Source organism: Carcharodon carcharias, chromosome 14 (assembly GCF_017639515.1).
Source record: "Carcharodon carcharias isolate sCarCar2 chromosome 14, sCarCar2.pri, whole genome shotgun sequence".
Lineage (NCBI taxonomy): Eukaryota > Metazoa > Chordata > Chondrichthyes > Lamniformes > Lamnidae > Carcharodon > Carcharodon carcharias.
The window spans coordinates 92876485-92890052 of record NC_054480.1 but is presented as its reverse complement, the minus strand read 5'-3'; positions in this window follow the sequence as shown (position 1 = coordinate 92890052).

The following is a 13568-nucleotide window of genomic DNA, read 5'->3' as shown; positions in this document are numbered from 1 at the left end:
GCACACACGCACCCTCTCTCTCACTCATACACGCACCCTCTCTCTCACACCCACACGCACCCTCTCTCTCAAACCCACACGCACCCTCTCTCTCACTCCCACACGCACCCTCACTCTCACTCCCAAGTGCACCCTCACTCTCACTCCCACATGCACCTTCTCTCTATCTCCCACACGCACCTTCTCTCCCACACCACACGCACCCTCACTCTCACAGTCATTACCTCTCTCTCACTCCCGCATGCACCCTCTCTCTCACTCCCAAACGAACCCGCTCTCTCACTCCCACACGCACCCTCTCTCTCACTCCCACACGCACCCTCCCTCTCACTCCCACACGCTCCCTCTCTCTCATCCCCACAGGCACCCTCTCTCTCATTCCCACACGCACCCTCTCTCTCACTCCCACACGCAAACTCTCTCACTCCCACACCCACTCTCTCTCTCTCTCTCCCACAGGCTCCCTCTCTCTCACTCATACACGCACCCTCTCTCTCACACCCACACGCACCCTCTCTCTCAAACCCACTTGCACCCTCTCTCTCACTCCCACACGCACCCTCTCTCTCACTCCCACACGCACCCTCTCTCTCACTCCCACATGCACCTTCTCGCTATCTCCCACACGCACCCTCTCTCTCACTTCCACATGCACCCTCTCTCTCACTCCCAAATGCACCCTCTCTCTCACTCCCACACCCACTTCACCCTCTCTCTCACTCCCATACGCACCCTCTCTCTCTCACTCCCACACGCACCCGCTCTCTCAGTCCCACAAACACCGTCTCTCTCACTCCCACACGCGCCCTCTCCCTCACTACCACACGCACCTTTTCTCTCATGCCCACACACATCTTGTCTCTCACTCCCACACACACCCTCTCTCACTCCCACACACACTTTCCCTCTCAATCCCACAAACATTTTTTTCACTCCCACACACACCTTCTCTCTCACTCCCTCACCAACTCTCTCACTGCCACACCCAAACACACACCCTCTCTCTCACGCCCACACGCACCCTCTCTCATGCCCACACGCACTCTCACTCTCACTCCCACATGCACCCTCTCTCTCACTCCCACATGCACCCTTTCTCTCACTCCGACATGCTCCCTCTTTCTCATTCCCACACGCACCCTCTCTCTCACTCCCACACGCACCCTCACTCTCACTCCCACACGCAACCTCTCTTACTCCCACACGCACCCTCTCTCTCACTCCCACATGCACATTCTCTCTCACTCCCACAGGCACCCTCTCTCACACTCCCAAAAGCACCCTCTCTCTCACTCCCACATGCAGCCTCTCTCTCACTCCCACACCCACCCTCTCTCTCACTCCCAGACGCACCCTTTCTCTCACGCCCACACGCAAGCTCTCTCTCAGTCTTACACGCTCCCTCTCTCTCATTCCCACACGCACCCTCTCTCTCATTCCCACACGCACCCTCTCTCTCACTCCCACACGCAACCTCTCTCACACCCACACGCAACCTCTCTATCTCTCTCTCCCACATGCACACTCTCGCTCACTCCCACACGCACCCTCACTCTCATTCCCATGTGCACCTTCTCTCTATCTCCCACACGCACCCTCTCTCCCACACCACACACACCCTCACTCTCACAGACATAATCTCTCTCTCTCTACCGCATGCACCCTCTCTCTCACTCCCAAACGAATCCGCTCTCTCACTCCCGCAAGCACCCTCTCTCACTCCCACATGCACCTTCTCTCTATCTCCCACACGCACCCTCTCTCTCACTTCCACATGCACCCTCTCTCTCTCTCTCCCAAACGCACCCTCTCTCACACTCCCACACCCACTCACCCTCTCTCTCACTCCCACACGCACCCTCTCTCTCTCAATCCCACACGCACCCGCTCTCTCAGTGCCACACACACCCTCTCTCTCACTCCCACACGCGCCCTCTCCCTCACTACCACACGCACCTTTTCTCTCATTCCCACACACATCTTGTCTCTCACTCCCACATGCACATTCTCTCTCACTCCCACACACACCCTCTCTCACACTCCCAAAAGCACCCTCTCTCTCACTCCCACATGCAGCCTCTCTCTCACTCCCACACGCACCCTCTCTCTCAATCCCACACGCACCCTCTCTCTCACTCCCACACCCACCCTCTCTCTCACTCCCAGACGCACCCTTTCTCTCACGCCCACACGCAAGCTCTCTCTCACTCTTACACGCTCCCTCTCTCTCATTCACACAGGCACCCTCTCTCACATTCCCACATGCACCCTCTCTCTCACTCCCACACGCAACCTCTCTCACTCCCACACACACTCTCTATCTCTCTCTCCCACACGCACCCTCTCGCTCACGCACACACGCACCCTCTCTCTCACTCATACACGCACACTCTCTCTCACACCCACACGCACCCTCTCTCTCACACCCACACGCACCCTCTCTCTCACTCCCACACGCACCCTCTCTCTCACTCCCACACGCACCCTCTCTCTCACGCACACACGCACCCTCTCTCTCACTCATACACGCACCCTCTCTCTCACACCCACACGCACCCTCTCTCTCAAACCCACACGCACCCTCTCTCTCACTCCCACACGCACCCTCACTCTCACTCCCAAGTGTTCCCTCACTCTCACTCCCACATGCACCTTCTCTCTATCTCCCACACGCACCCTCTCTCCCACACCACACACACCCTCACGCTCACAGACATAATCTCTCTCTCTCTACCGCATGCACCCTCTCTCTCACTCCCAAACGAACCCGCTCTCTCACTCCCGCAAGCACCCTCTCTCACTCCCACATGCACCTTCTCTCTATCTCCCACACGCACCCTCTCTCTCACTTCCACATGCACCCTCTCTCTCTCCCCCAAACGCACCCTCTCTCTCACTCCCACACCCACTCACCCTCTCTCTCACTCCCACACGCACCCTCTCTCTCTCAATCCCACACGCACCCGCTCTCTCAGTCCCACACACACCCTCTCTCTCACTCCCACACGCGCCCTCTCCCTCACTACCACACGCACCTTTTCTCTCATTCCCACACACATCTTGTCTCTCACTCCCACATGCACATTCTATCTCACTCCCACACACACCCTCTCTCACACTCCCAAAAGCACCCTCTCTCTCACTCCCACATGCAGCCTCTCTCTCACTCCCACACGCACCCTCTCTCTCAATCCCACACGCACCCTCTCTCTCACTCCCACACCCACCCTCTCTCTCACTCCCAGACGCACCCTTCCTCTCACGCCCACACGCAAGCTCTCTCTCACTCTTACACGCTCCCTCTCTCTCATTCCCACAGGCACCCTCTCTCACATTCCCACACTAACCCTCTCTCTCACTCCCACACGCACTCTCTATCTCTCTCTCCCACACGCACCCTCTCGCTCACGCACACACGCACCCTCTCTCTCACTCATACACGCACACTCTCTCTCACACCCACACGCACCCTCTCTCTCACACCCACACGCACCCTCTCTCTCACTCCCTCACGCACCCTCACTCTCACTCCCACACGCACCCTCTCTCTCACGCACACACGCACCCTCTCTCTCACTCATACACGCACCCTCTCTCTCACACCCACACGCACCCTCTCTCTCAAACCCACACGCACCCTCTCTCTCACTCCCACACGCACCCTCACTCTCACTCCCAAGTGCACCCTCACTCTCACTCCCACATGCACCTTCTCTCTATCTCCCACACGCACCTTCTCTCCCACACCACACGCACCCTCACTTTCACAGTCATTACCTCTCTCTCACTCCCGCATGCACCCTCTCTCTCACTCCCAAACGAACCCGCTCTCTCACTCCCACACGCACCCTCCCTCTCACTCCCACACGCACCCTCCCTCTCACTCCCACACGCTCCCTCTCTCTCATCCCCACAGGCACCCTCTCTCTCATTCCCACACGCACCCTCTCTCTCACTCCCACACGCAAACTCTCTCACTCCCACACCCACTCTCTCTCTCTCTCTCCCACAGGCTCCCTCTCTCTCACTCATACACGCACCCTCTCTCTCACACCCACACGCACCCTCTCTCTCAAACCCACTTGCACCCTCTCTCTCACTCCCACACGCACCCTCACTCTCACTCCCACACGCACCCTCTCTCTCACTCCCACATGCACCTTCTCGCTATCTCCCACACGCACCCTCTCTCTCACTTCCACATGCACCCTCTCTCTCACTCCCAAATGCACCCTCTCTCTCACTCCCACACCCACTTCACCCTCTCTCTCACTCCCATACGCACCCTCTCTCTCTCACTCCCACACGCACCCGCTCTCTCAGTCCCACAAACACCGTCTCTCTCACTCCCACACACGCCCTCTCCCTCACTACCACACGCACCTTTTCTCTCATGCCCACACACATCTTGTCTCTCACTCCCACACACACCTTCTCTCACTCCCACACACACTTTCCCTCTCAATCCCACAAACATTTTTTTCACTCCCACACACACCTTCTCTCTCACTCCCTCACCAACTCTCTCACTGCCACACCCAAACACACACCCTCTCTCTCACGCCCACACGCACCCTCTCTCATGCCCACACGCACTCTCACTCTCACTCCCACATGCACCCTCTCTCTCACTCCCACATGCACCCTTTCTCTCACTCCGACATGCTCCCTCTTTCTCATTCCCACACGCACCCTCTCTCTCACTCCCACACGCACCCTCACTCTCACTCCCACACGCACCCTCTCTCACTCCCACACGCACCCTCTCTCTCACTCCCACATGCACATTCTCTCTCCTTCCCACACGCACCCTCTCTCACACTCCCAAAAGCACCCTCTCTCTCACTCCCACATGCAGCCTCTCTCTCACTCCCACACGCACCCTCTCTCTCATTCCCACACGCATCCTCTCTCTCACTCTCACACCCACCCTCTCTCTCACTCCCACACGCACCCTCTCTCTCAATCCCAGACGCACCCTTTCTCTCACGCCTACACGCAAGCTCTCTCTCACTCCCACATGCTCCCTCTCTCTCACGCACACACGCACCGTCTCTCTCACTCATACACGCACCCTCTCTCTCACACCCACACGCACCCTCTCTCTCAAACCCACACGCACCCTCTCTCTCACTTCCAAATGCACCCTCTCTCTCTCTCCCTAACGCACCCTCTCTCTCACTCCCACACACACTCACCCTCTCTCTCACTCCCACACGCACCTTCTCTCTCACTCCCACACGCACACGCTCTCTCAGTCCCACACACACCCTCTCTCTCACTCCCACATGCGCCCTCTCCCTCACTGCCACACGCACCTTTTCTCTCATTCCCACACACATCTTGTCTCTCGCTCCCACACGCACCCTCACTCTCACTCCCACACTCAAACTCTCTCTCTCCCACACGCACCCTCTCTCTCACGCACACCCGCACCCTCTCTCTCACTCATACACGCACCCTCTCTCTCACACCCACACGCACCCTCTCTCTCAAACCCACATGCACCCTCTCTCTCACTCCCACACGCACCCTCACTCTCACTCCCACACGCAACCTCACTCTCACTCCCACCCGCACCCTCTCTCTCACTCCCACACGCACCCTCTCTCTCACTCCCACAGGCACCCTGTTTCTCACTCCCACACGCACCCTCTCTCTCACACCCACATGCACATTCTCTCTATCTCCCACACGCACACTCTCTCTCACTTCCACATGCACCCTCTCTCTCACTCCCAAATGCACCCTCTCTCTCACTCCCACACCCACTTCACCCTCTCTCTCACTCCCATACGCACCCTCTCTCTCTCACTCCCACACGCACCCGCTCTCTCAGTCCCACAAACACCGTCTCTCTCACTCCCACACGCGCCCTCTCCCTCACTACCACACGCACCTTTTCTCTCATTCCCACACACATCTTGTCTCTCACTCCCACACACACCTTGTCTCACTCCCACACACACTTTCCCTCTCAATCCCACAAACATTTTTTTCACTCCCACACACACCTTCTCTCTCACTCCCTCACCAACTCTCTCACTCCCACACCCACACACACACCCTCTCTCTCACGCCCACACGCACCCTCTCTCACGCCCACAAGCACCATCACTCTCACTCCCACACGCACCGTCTCTCTCACTCCCACATGCACCTTCTCTCTCTCTCCCACACGCACCCTCTCTCTCACTCCGACACGCACCCTCTCTCTCACTCCCACATGCACCCTTTTTCTCACTCCCACATGCTCCCTCTTTCTCACTCCCACATGCACCTTCTCTCTATCTCCCACACGCACCCTCTCTCCCACACCACACGCACCCTCACTCTCACAGTCATAATCTCTCTCTCACTCCCGCATGCACCCTCTCTCTCACTCCCAAACGAACCCGCTCTCTCACTCCCACACGCACCCTCTCTCTCACTCCCACACGCACCCTCTCTCTCACTCCCACACGCACCCTCTCTCTCACACCCACATGCACATTCTCTCTATCTCCCACACGCACACTCTCTCTCACTTCCACATGCACCCTCTCTCTCACTCCCAAATGCACCCTCTCTCTCACTCCCACACCCACTTCACCCTCTCTCTCACTCCCATACGCACCCTCTCTCTCTCACTCCCACACGCACCCGCTCTCTCAGTCCCACAAACACCGTCTCTCTCACTCCCACACGCGCCCTCTCCCTCACTACCACACGCACCTTTTCTCTCATTCCCACACACATCTTGTCTCTCACTCCCACACACACCTTGTCTCACTCCCACACACACTTTCCCTCTCAATCCCACAAACATTTTTTTCACTCCCACACACACCTTCTCTCTCACTCCCTCACCAACTCTCTCACTCCCACACCCACACACACACCCTCTCTCTCACACCCACACGCACCCTCTCTCACGCCCACAAGCACCATCACTCTCACTCCCACACGCACCGTCTCTCTCATTCCCACATGCACCTGCTCTCTCTCTCCCACACGCACCCTCTCTCTCACTCCGACACGCACCCTCTCTCTCACTCCCACATGCACCCTTTCTCTCACTCCCACATGCTCCCTCTTTCTCCCTCCCACATGCACCTTCTCTCTATCTCCCACACGCACCCTCTCTCCCACACCACACGCACCCTCACTATCACAGTCATTACCTCTCTCTCACTCCCGCATGCACCCTCTCTCTCACTCCCAAACGAACCCGCTCTCTCACTCCCACACGCACCCTCTCTCTCACTCCCACACGCACCCTCCCTCTCACTCCCACACGCACCCTCTCTCTCACTCCCACATGCACATTCTCTCTCCTTCCCACACGCACCCTCTCTCACACTCCCAAAAGCACCCTCTCTCTCACTCCCACATGCAGCCTCTCTCTCACTCCCACACGCACCCTCTCTCTCATTCCCACACGCATCCTCTCTCTCACTCTCACACCCACCCTCTCTCTCACTCCCACACGCACCCTCTCTCTCAATCCCAGACGCACCCTTTCTCTCACGCCTACACGCAAGCTCTCTCTCACTCCCACATGCTCCCTCTCTCTCACGCACACACGCACCGTCTCTCTCACTCATACACGCACCCTCTCTCTCACACCCACACGCACCCTCTCTCTCAAACCCACACGCACCCTCTCTCTCACTTCCAAATGCACCCTCTCTCTCTCTCCCTAACGCACCCTCTCTCTCACTCCCACACACACTCACCCTCTCTCTCACTCCCACACGCACCTTCTCTCTCACTCCCACACGCACACGCTCTCTCAGTCCCACACACACCCTCTCTCTCACTCCCACATGCGCCCTCTCCCTCACTGCCACACGCACCTTTTCTCTCATTCCCACACACATCTTGTCTCTCGCTCCCACACGCACCCTCACTCTCACTCCCACACTCAAACTCTCTCTCTCCCACACGCACCCTCTCTCTCACGCACACCCGCACCCTCTCTCTCACTCATACACGCACCCTCTCTCTCACACCCACACGCACCCTCTCTCTCAAACCCACATGCACCCTCTCTCTCACTCCCACACGCACCCTCACTCTCACTCCCACACGCAACCTCACTCTCACTCCCACCCGCACCCTCTCTCTCACTCCCACACGCACCCTCTCTCTCACTCCCACAGGCACCCTGTTTCTCACTCCCACACGCACCCTCTCTCTCACACCCACATGCACATTCTCTCTATCTCCCACACGCACACTCTCTCTCACTTCCACATGCACCCTCTCTCTCACTCCCAAATGCACCCTCTCTCTCACTCCCACACCCACTTCACCCTCTCTCTCACTCCCATACGCACCCTCTCTCTCTCACTCCCACACGCACCCGCTCTCTCAGTCCCACAAACACCGTCTCTCTCACTCCCACACGCGCCCTCTCCCTCACTACCACACGCACCTTTTCTCTCATTCCCACACACATCTTGTCTCTCACTCCCACACACACCTTGTCTCACTCCCACACACACTTTCCCTCTCAATCCCACAAACATTTTTTTCACTCCCACACACACCTTCTCTCTCACTCCCTCACCAACTCTCTCACTCCCACACCCACACACACACCCTCTCTCTCACGCCCACACGCACCCTCTCTCACGCCCACAAGCACCATCACTCTCACTCCCACACGCACCGTCTCTCTCACTCCCACATGCACCTTCTCTCTCTCTCCCACACGCACCCTCTCTCTCACTCCGACACGCACCCTCTCTCTCACTCCCACATGCACCCTTTTTCTCACTCCCACATGCTCCCTCTTTCTCACTCCCACATGCACCTTCTCTCTATCTCCCACACGCACCCTCTCTCCCACACCACACGCACCCTCACTCTCACAGTCATAATCTCTCTCTCACTCCCGCATGCACCCTCTCTCTCACTCCCAAACGAACCCGCTCTCTCACTCCCACACGCACCCTCTCTCTCACTCCCACACGCACCCTCTCTCTCACTCCCACACGCACCCTCTCTCTCACACCCACATGCACATTCTCTCTATCTCCCACACGCACACTCTCTCTCACTTCCACATGCACCCTCTCTCTCACTCCCAAATGCACCCTCTCTCTCACTCCCACACCCACTTCACCCTCTCTCTCACTCCCATACGCACCCTCTCTCTCTCACTCCCACACGCACCCGCTCTCTCAGTCCCACAAACACCGTCTCTCTCACTCCCACACGCGCCCTCTCCCTCACTACCACACGCACCTTTTCTCTCATTCCCACACACATCTTGTCTCTCACTCCCACACACACCTTGTCTCACTCCCACACACACTTTCCCTCTCAATCCCACAAACATTTTTTTCACTCCCACACACACCTTCTCTCTCACTCCCTCACCAACTCTCTCACTCCCACACCCACACACACACCCTCTCTCTCACACCCACACGCACCCTCTCTCACGCCCACAAGCACCATCACTCTCACTCCCACACGCACCGTCTCTCTCATTCCCACATGCACCTGCTCTCTCTCTCCCACACGCACCCTCTCTCTCACTCCGACACGCACCCTCTCTCTCACTCCCACATGCACCCTTTCTCTCACTCCCACATGCTCCCTCTTTCTCCCTCCCACATGCACCTTCTCTCTATCTCCCACACGCACCCTCTCTCCCACACCACACGCACCCTCACTATCACAGTCATTACCTCTCTCTCACTCCCGCATGCACCCTCTCTCTCACTCCCAAACGAACCCGCTCTCTCACTCCCACACGCACCCTCTCTCTCACTCCCACACGCACCCTCCCTCTCACTCCCACACGCTCCCTCTCTCTCATCCCCACAGGCACCCTCTCTCTCATTCCCACACGCACCCTCTCTCTCACTCCCACACGCAAACTCTCTCACTCCCACACCCACTCTCTCTCTCTCTCTCCCACAGGCTCCCTCTCTCTCACTCATACACGCACCCTCTCTCTCACACCCACACGCACCCTCTCTCTCAAAACCACTTGCACCCTCTCTCTCACTCCCACACGCACCCTCACTCTCACTCCCACACGCACCCTCTCTCTCACTCCCACATGCACCTTCTTGCTATCTCCCACACGCACCCTCTCTCTCACTTCCACATGCACCCTCTCTCTCACTCCCAAATGCACCCTCTCTCTCACTCCCACACCCACTTCACCCTCTCTCTCACTCCCATACGCACCCTCTCTCTCTCACTCCCACACGCACCCGCTCTCTCAGTCCCACAAACACCGTCTCTCTCACTCCCACACGCGCACTCTCCCTCACTACCACACGCACCTTTTCTCTCATGCCCACACACATCTTGTCTCTCACTCCCACACACACCTTCTCTCACTCCCACACACACTTTCCCTCTCAATCCCACAAACATTTTTTTCACTCCCACACACACCTTCTCTCTCACTCCCTCACCAACTCTCTCACTGCCACACCCAAACACACACCCTCTCTCTCACGCCCACACGCACCCTCTCTCATGCCCACACGCACTCTCACTCTCACTCCCACACGCACCCTCTCTCTCACTCCCACATGCACCCTTTCTCTCACTCCGACATGCTCCCTCTTTCTCATTCCCACACGCACCCTCTCTCTCACTCCCACACGCACCCTCACTCTCACTCCCACACGCACCCTCTCTCACTCCCACACGCACCCTCTCTCTCACTCCCACATGCACATTCTCTCTCCTTCCCACACGCACCCTCTCTCACACTCCCAAAAGCACGCTCTCTCTCACTCCCACATGCAGCCTCTCTCTCACTCCCACACCCACCCTCTCTCTCATTCCCACACGCTTCCTCTCTCTCACTCTCACACCCACCCTCTCTCTCACTCCCACACGCACCCTCTCTCTCAATCCCAGACGCACCCTTTCTCTCACGCCTACACGCAAGCTCTCTCTCACTCCCACATGCTCCCTCTCTCTCACGCACACACGCACCGTCTCTCTCACTCATACACGCACCCTCTCTCTCACAACCACACGCACCCTCTCTCTCAAACCCACACGCACCCTCTCTCTCACTTCCAAATGCACCCTCTCTCTCTCTCCCTAACGCACCCTCTCTCTCACACCCACACACACTCACCCTCCCTCTCACTCCCACACGCACCATCTCTCTCACTCCCACACGCACACGCTCTCAGTCCCACACACACCCTCTCTCTCACTCCCACATGCGCCCTCTCCCTCACTGCCACACGCACCTTTTCTCTCATTCCCACACACATCTTGTCTCTCGCTCCCACACGCACCCTCACTCTCACTCCCACACTCAAACTCTCTCTCTCCCACACGCACCCTCTCTCTCACGCACACCCGCACCCTCTCTCTCACTCATACACGCACCCTCTCTCTCACACCCACATGCACCCTCTCTCTCAAACCCACATGCACCCTCTCTCTCACTCCCACACGCACCCTCACTCTCACTCCCACACGCACCCTCACTCTCACTCCCACCCGCACCCTCTCTCTCACTCCCACACGCACCCTCTCTCTCACTCCCACACGCACCCTGTTTCTCACTCCCACACGCACCCTCTCTCTCACACCCACATGCACATTCTCTCTATCTCCCACACGCACACTCTCTCTCACTTCCACATGCACCCTCTCTCTCACTCCCAAATGCACCCTCTCTCTCACTCCCACACCCACTTCACCCTCTCTCTCACTCCCATACGCACCCTCTCTCTCTCACTCCCACACGCACCCGCTCTCTCAGTCCCACAAACACCGTCTCTCTCACTCCCACACGCGCCCTCTCCCTCACTACCACACGCACCTTTTCTCTCATTCCCACACACATTTTGTCTCTCACTCCCACACACACCTTGTCTCACTCCCACACACACTTTCCCTCTCAATCCCACAAACATTTTTTTCACTCCCACACACACCTTCTCTCTCACTCCCTCACCAACTCTCTCACTCCCACACCCACACACACACCCTCTCTCTCACGCCCACACGCACCCTCTCTCACGCCCACAAGCACCATCACTCTCACTCCCACACGCACCGTCTCTCTCACTCCCACATGCACCTTCTCTCTCTCTCCCACACGCACCCTCTCTCTCACTCCGACACGCACCCTCTCTCTCACTCCCACATGCACCCTTTCTCTCACTCCCACATGCTCCCTCTTTCTCATTCCCACACGCACCCTCTCTCTCACTCCCACATGCACCCTCACTCTCACTCCCATACGCAACCTCTCTCACTCCCACACGCACCCTCTCTCTCACTCCCACATGCACATTCTCTCTCAATCCCACACGCACCCTCTCTCACACTCCCTAAAGCACTCTCTCTCTCACTCCCACATGCAGCCTCTCTCTCACTCCCACACGCACCCTCTCTCTCATTCCCACACCCACCCTCTCTCTCACTCCCAGATGCACCCTTTCTCTCACGCCCACACGCAAGCTCTCTCTAAGTCTTACACGCTCCCTCTCTCTCATTCCCACAGGCACCCTCTCTCTCATTCCCACACGCACCCTCTCTGTCACTCCCACACGCAACCTCTCTCAAACCCACACGCACTCTCTATCTCTCTCTCCCACAGGCACCCTCTCGCTCACGCACACATGCACCCTCTCTCTCACTCATACATGCACCCTCTCTCTCACACCCACACGCACCCTCTCTCTCAAACCAACACGCAACCTCTCTCTCACTCATAAATGCACCCTCTCTCTCACACCCACACGCACCCTCTCTCTCAAACCCACACGCACCCTCTCTCTCACTCCCACACGCACCCTCACTCTCACTCCAAAATGCACCCTCACTCTCACTCCCACATGCACCTTCTCTCTATCTCCCACACGCAACCTCTCTCCCACACCACACGCACCCTCACTCTCACAGACATAATCTCTCTCTCACTCCCGCATGCACCCTCTCTCTCACTCCCAAACGAACCCGCTCTCTCACTCCCACACGCACCCTCCCTCTCACTCCCACACGCTCCCTCGCTCTCATCCCCACAGGCACCCTCTCTCTCATTCCCACACGCACCCTCTCTCTCACTCCCACACGCAAACTCTCTCACTCCCACTCGCACCCTCTCTCTCAAACCCACACGCACCCTCTCTCTCACTCCCACACGCACCCTCACTCTCACTCCCAAGTGCACCCTCACTCTCACTCCCACATGCACCTTCTCTCTATCTCCCACACGCACCCTCTCTCCCACACCACACACACCCTCACTCTCACAGACATAATCTCTCTCTGTCTACCGCATGCACCCTCTCTCTCACTCCCAAACGAACCCGCTCTCTCACTCCCGCAAGCACCCTCTCTCACTCCCACATGCACCTTCTCTCTATCTCCCACACGCACCCTCTCTCTCACTTCCACATGCACCCTCTCTCTCTCCCCCAAACGCACCCTCTCTCTCACTCCCACACCCACTCACCCTCTCTCTCACTCCCACACGCACCCTCTCTCTCTCAATCCCACACGCACCCGCTCTCTCAGTCCCACACACACCCTCTCTCTCACTCCCACACGCGCCCTCTCCCTCACTACCACACGCACCT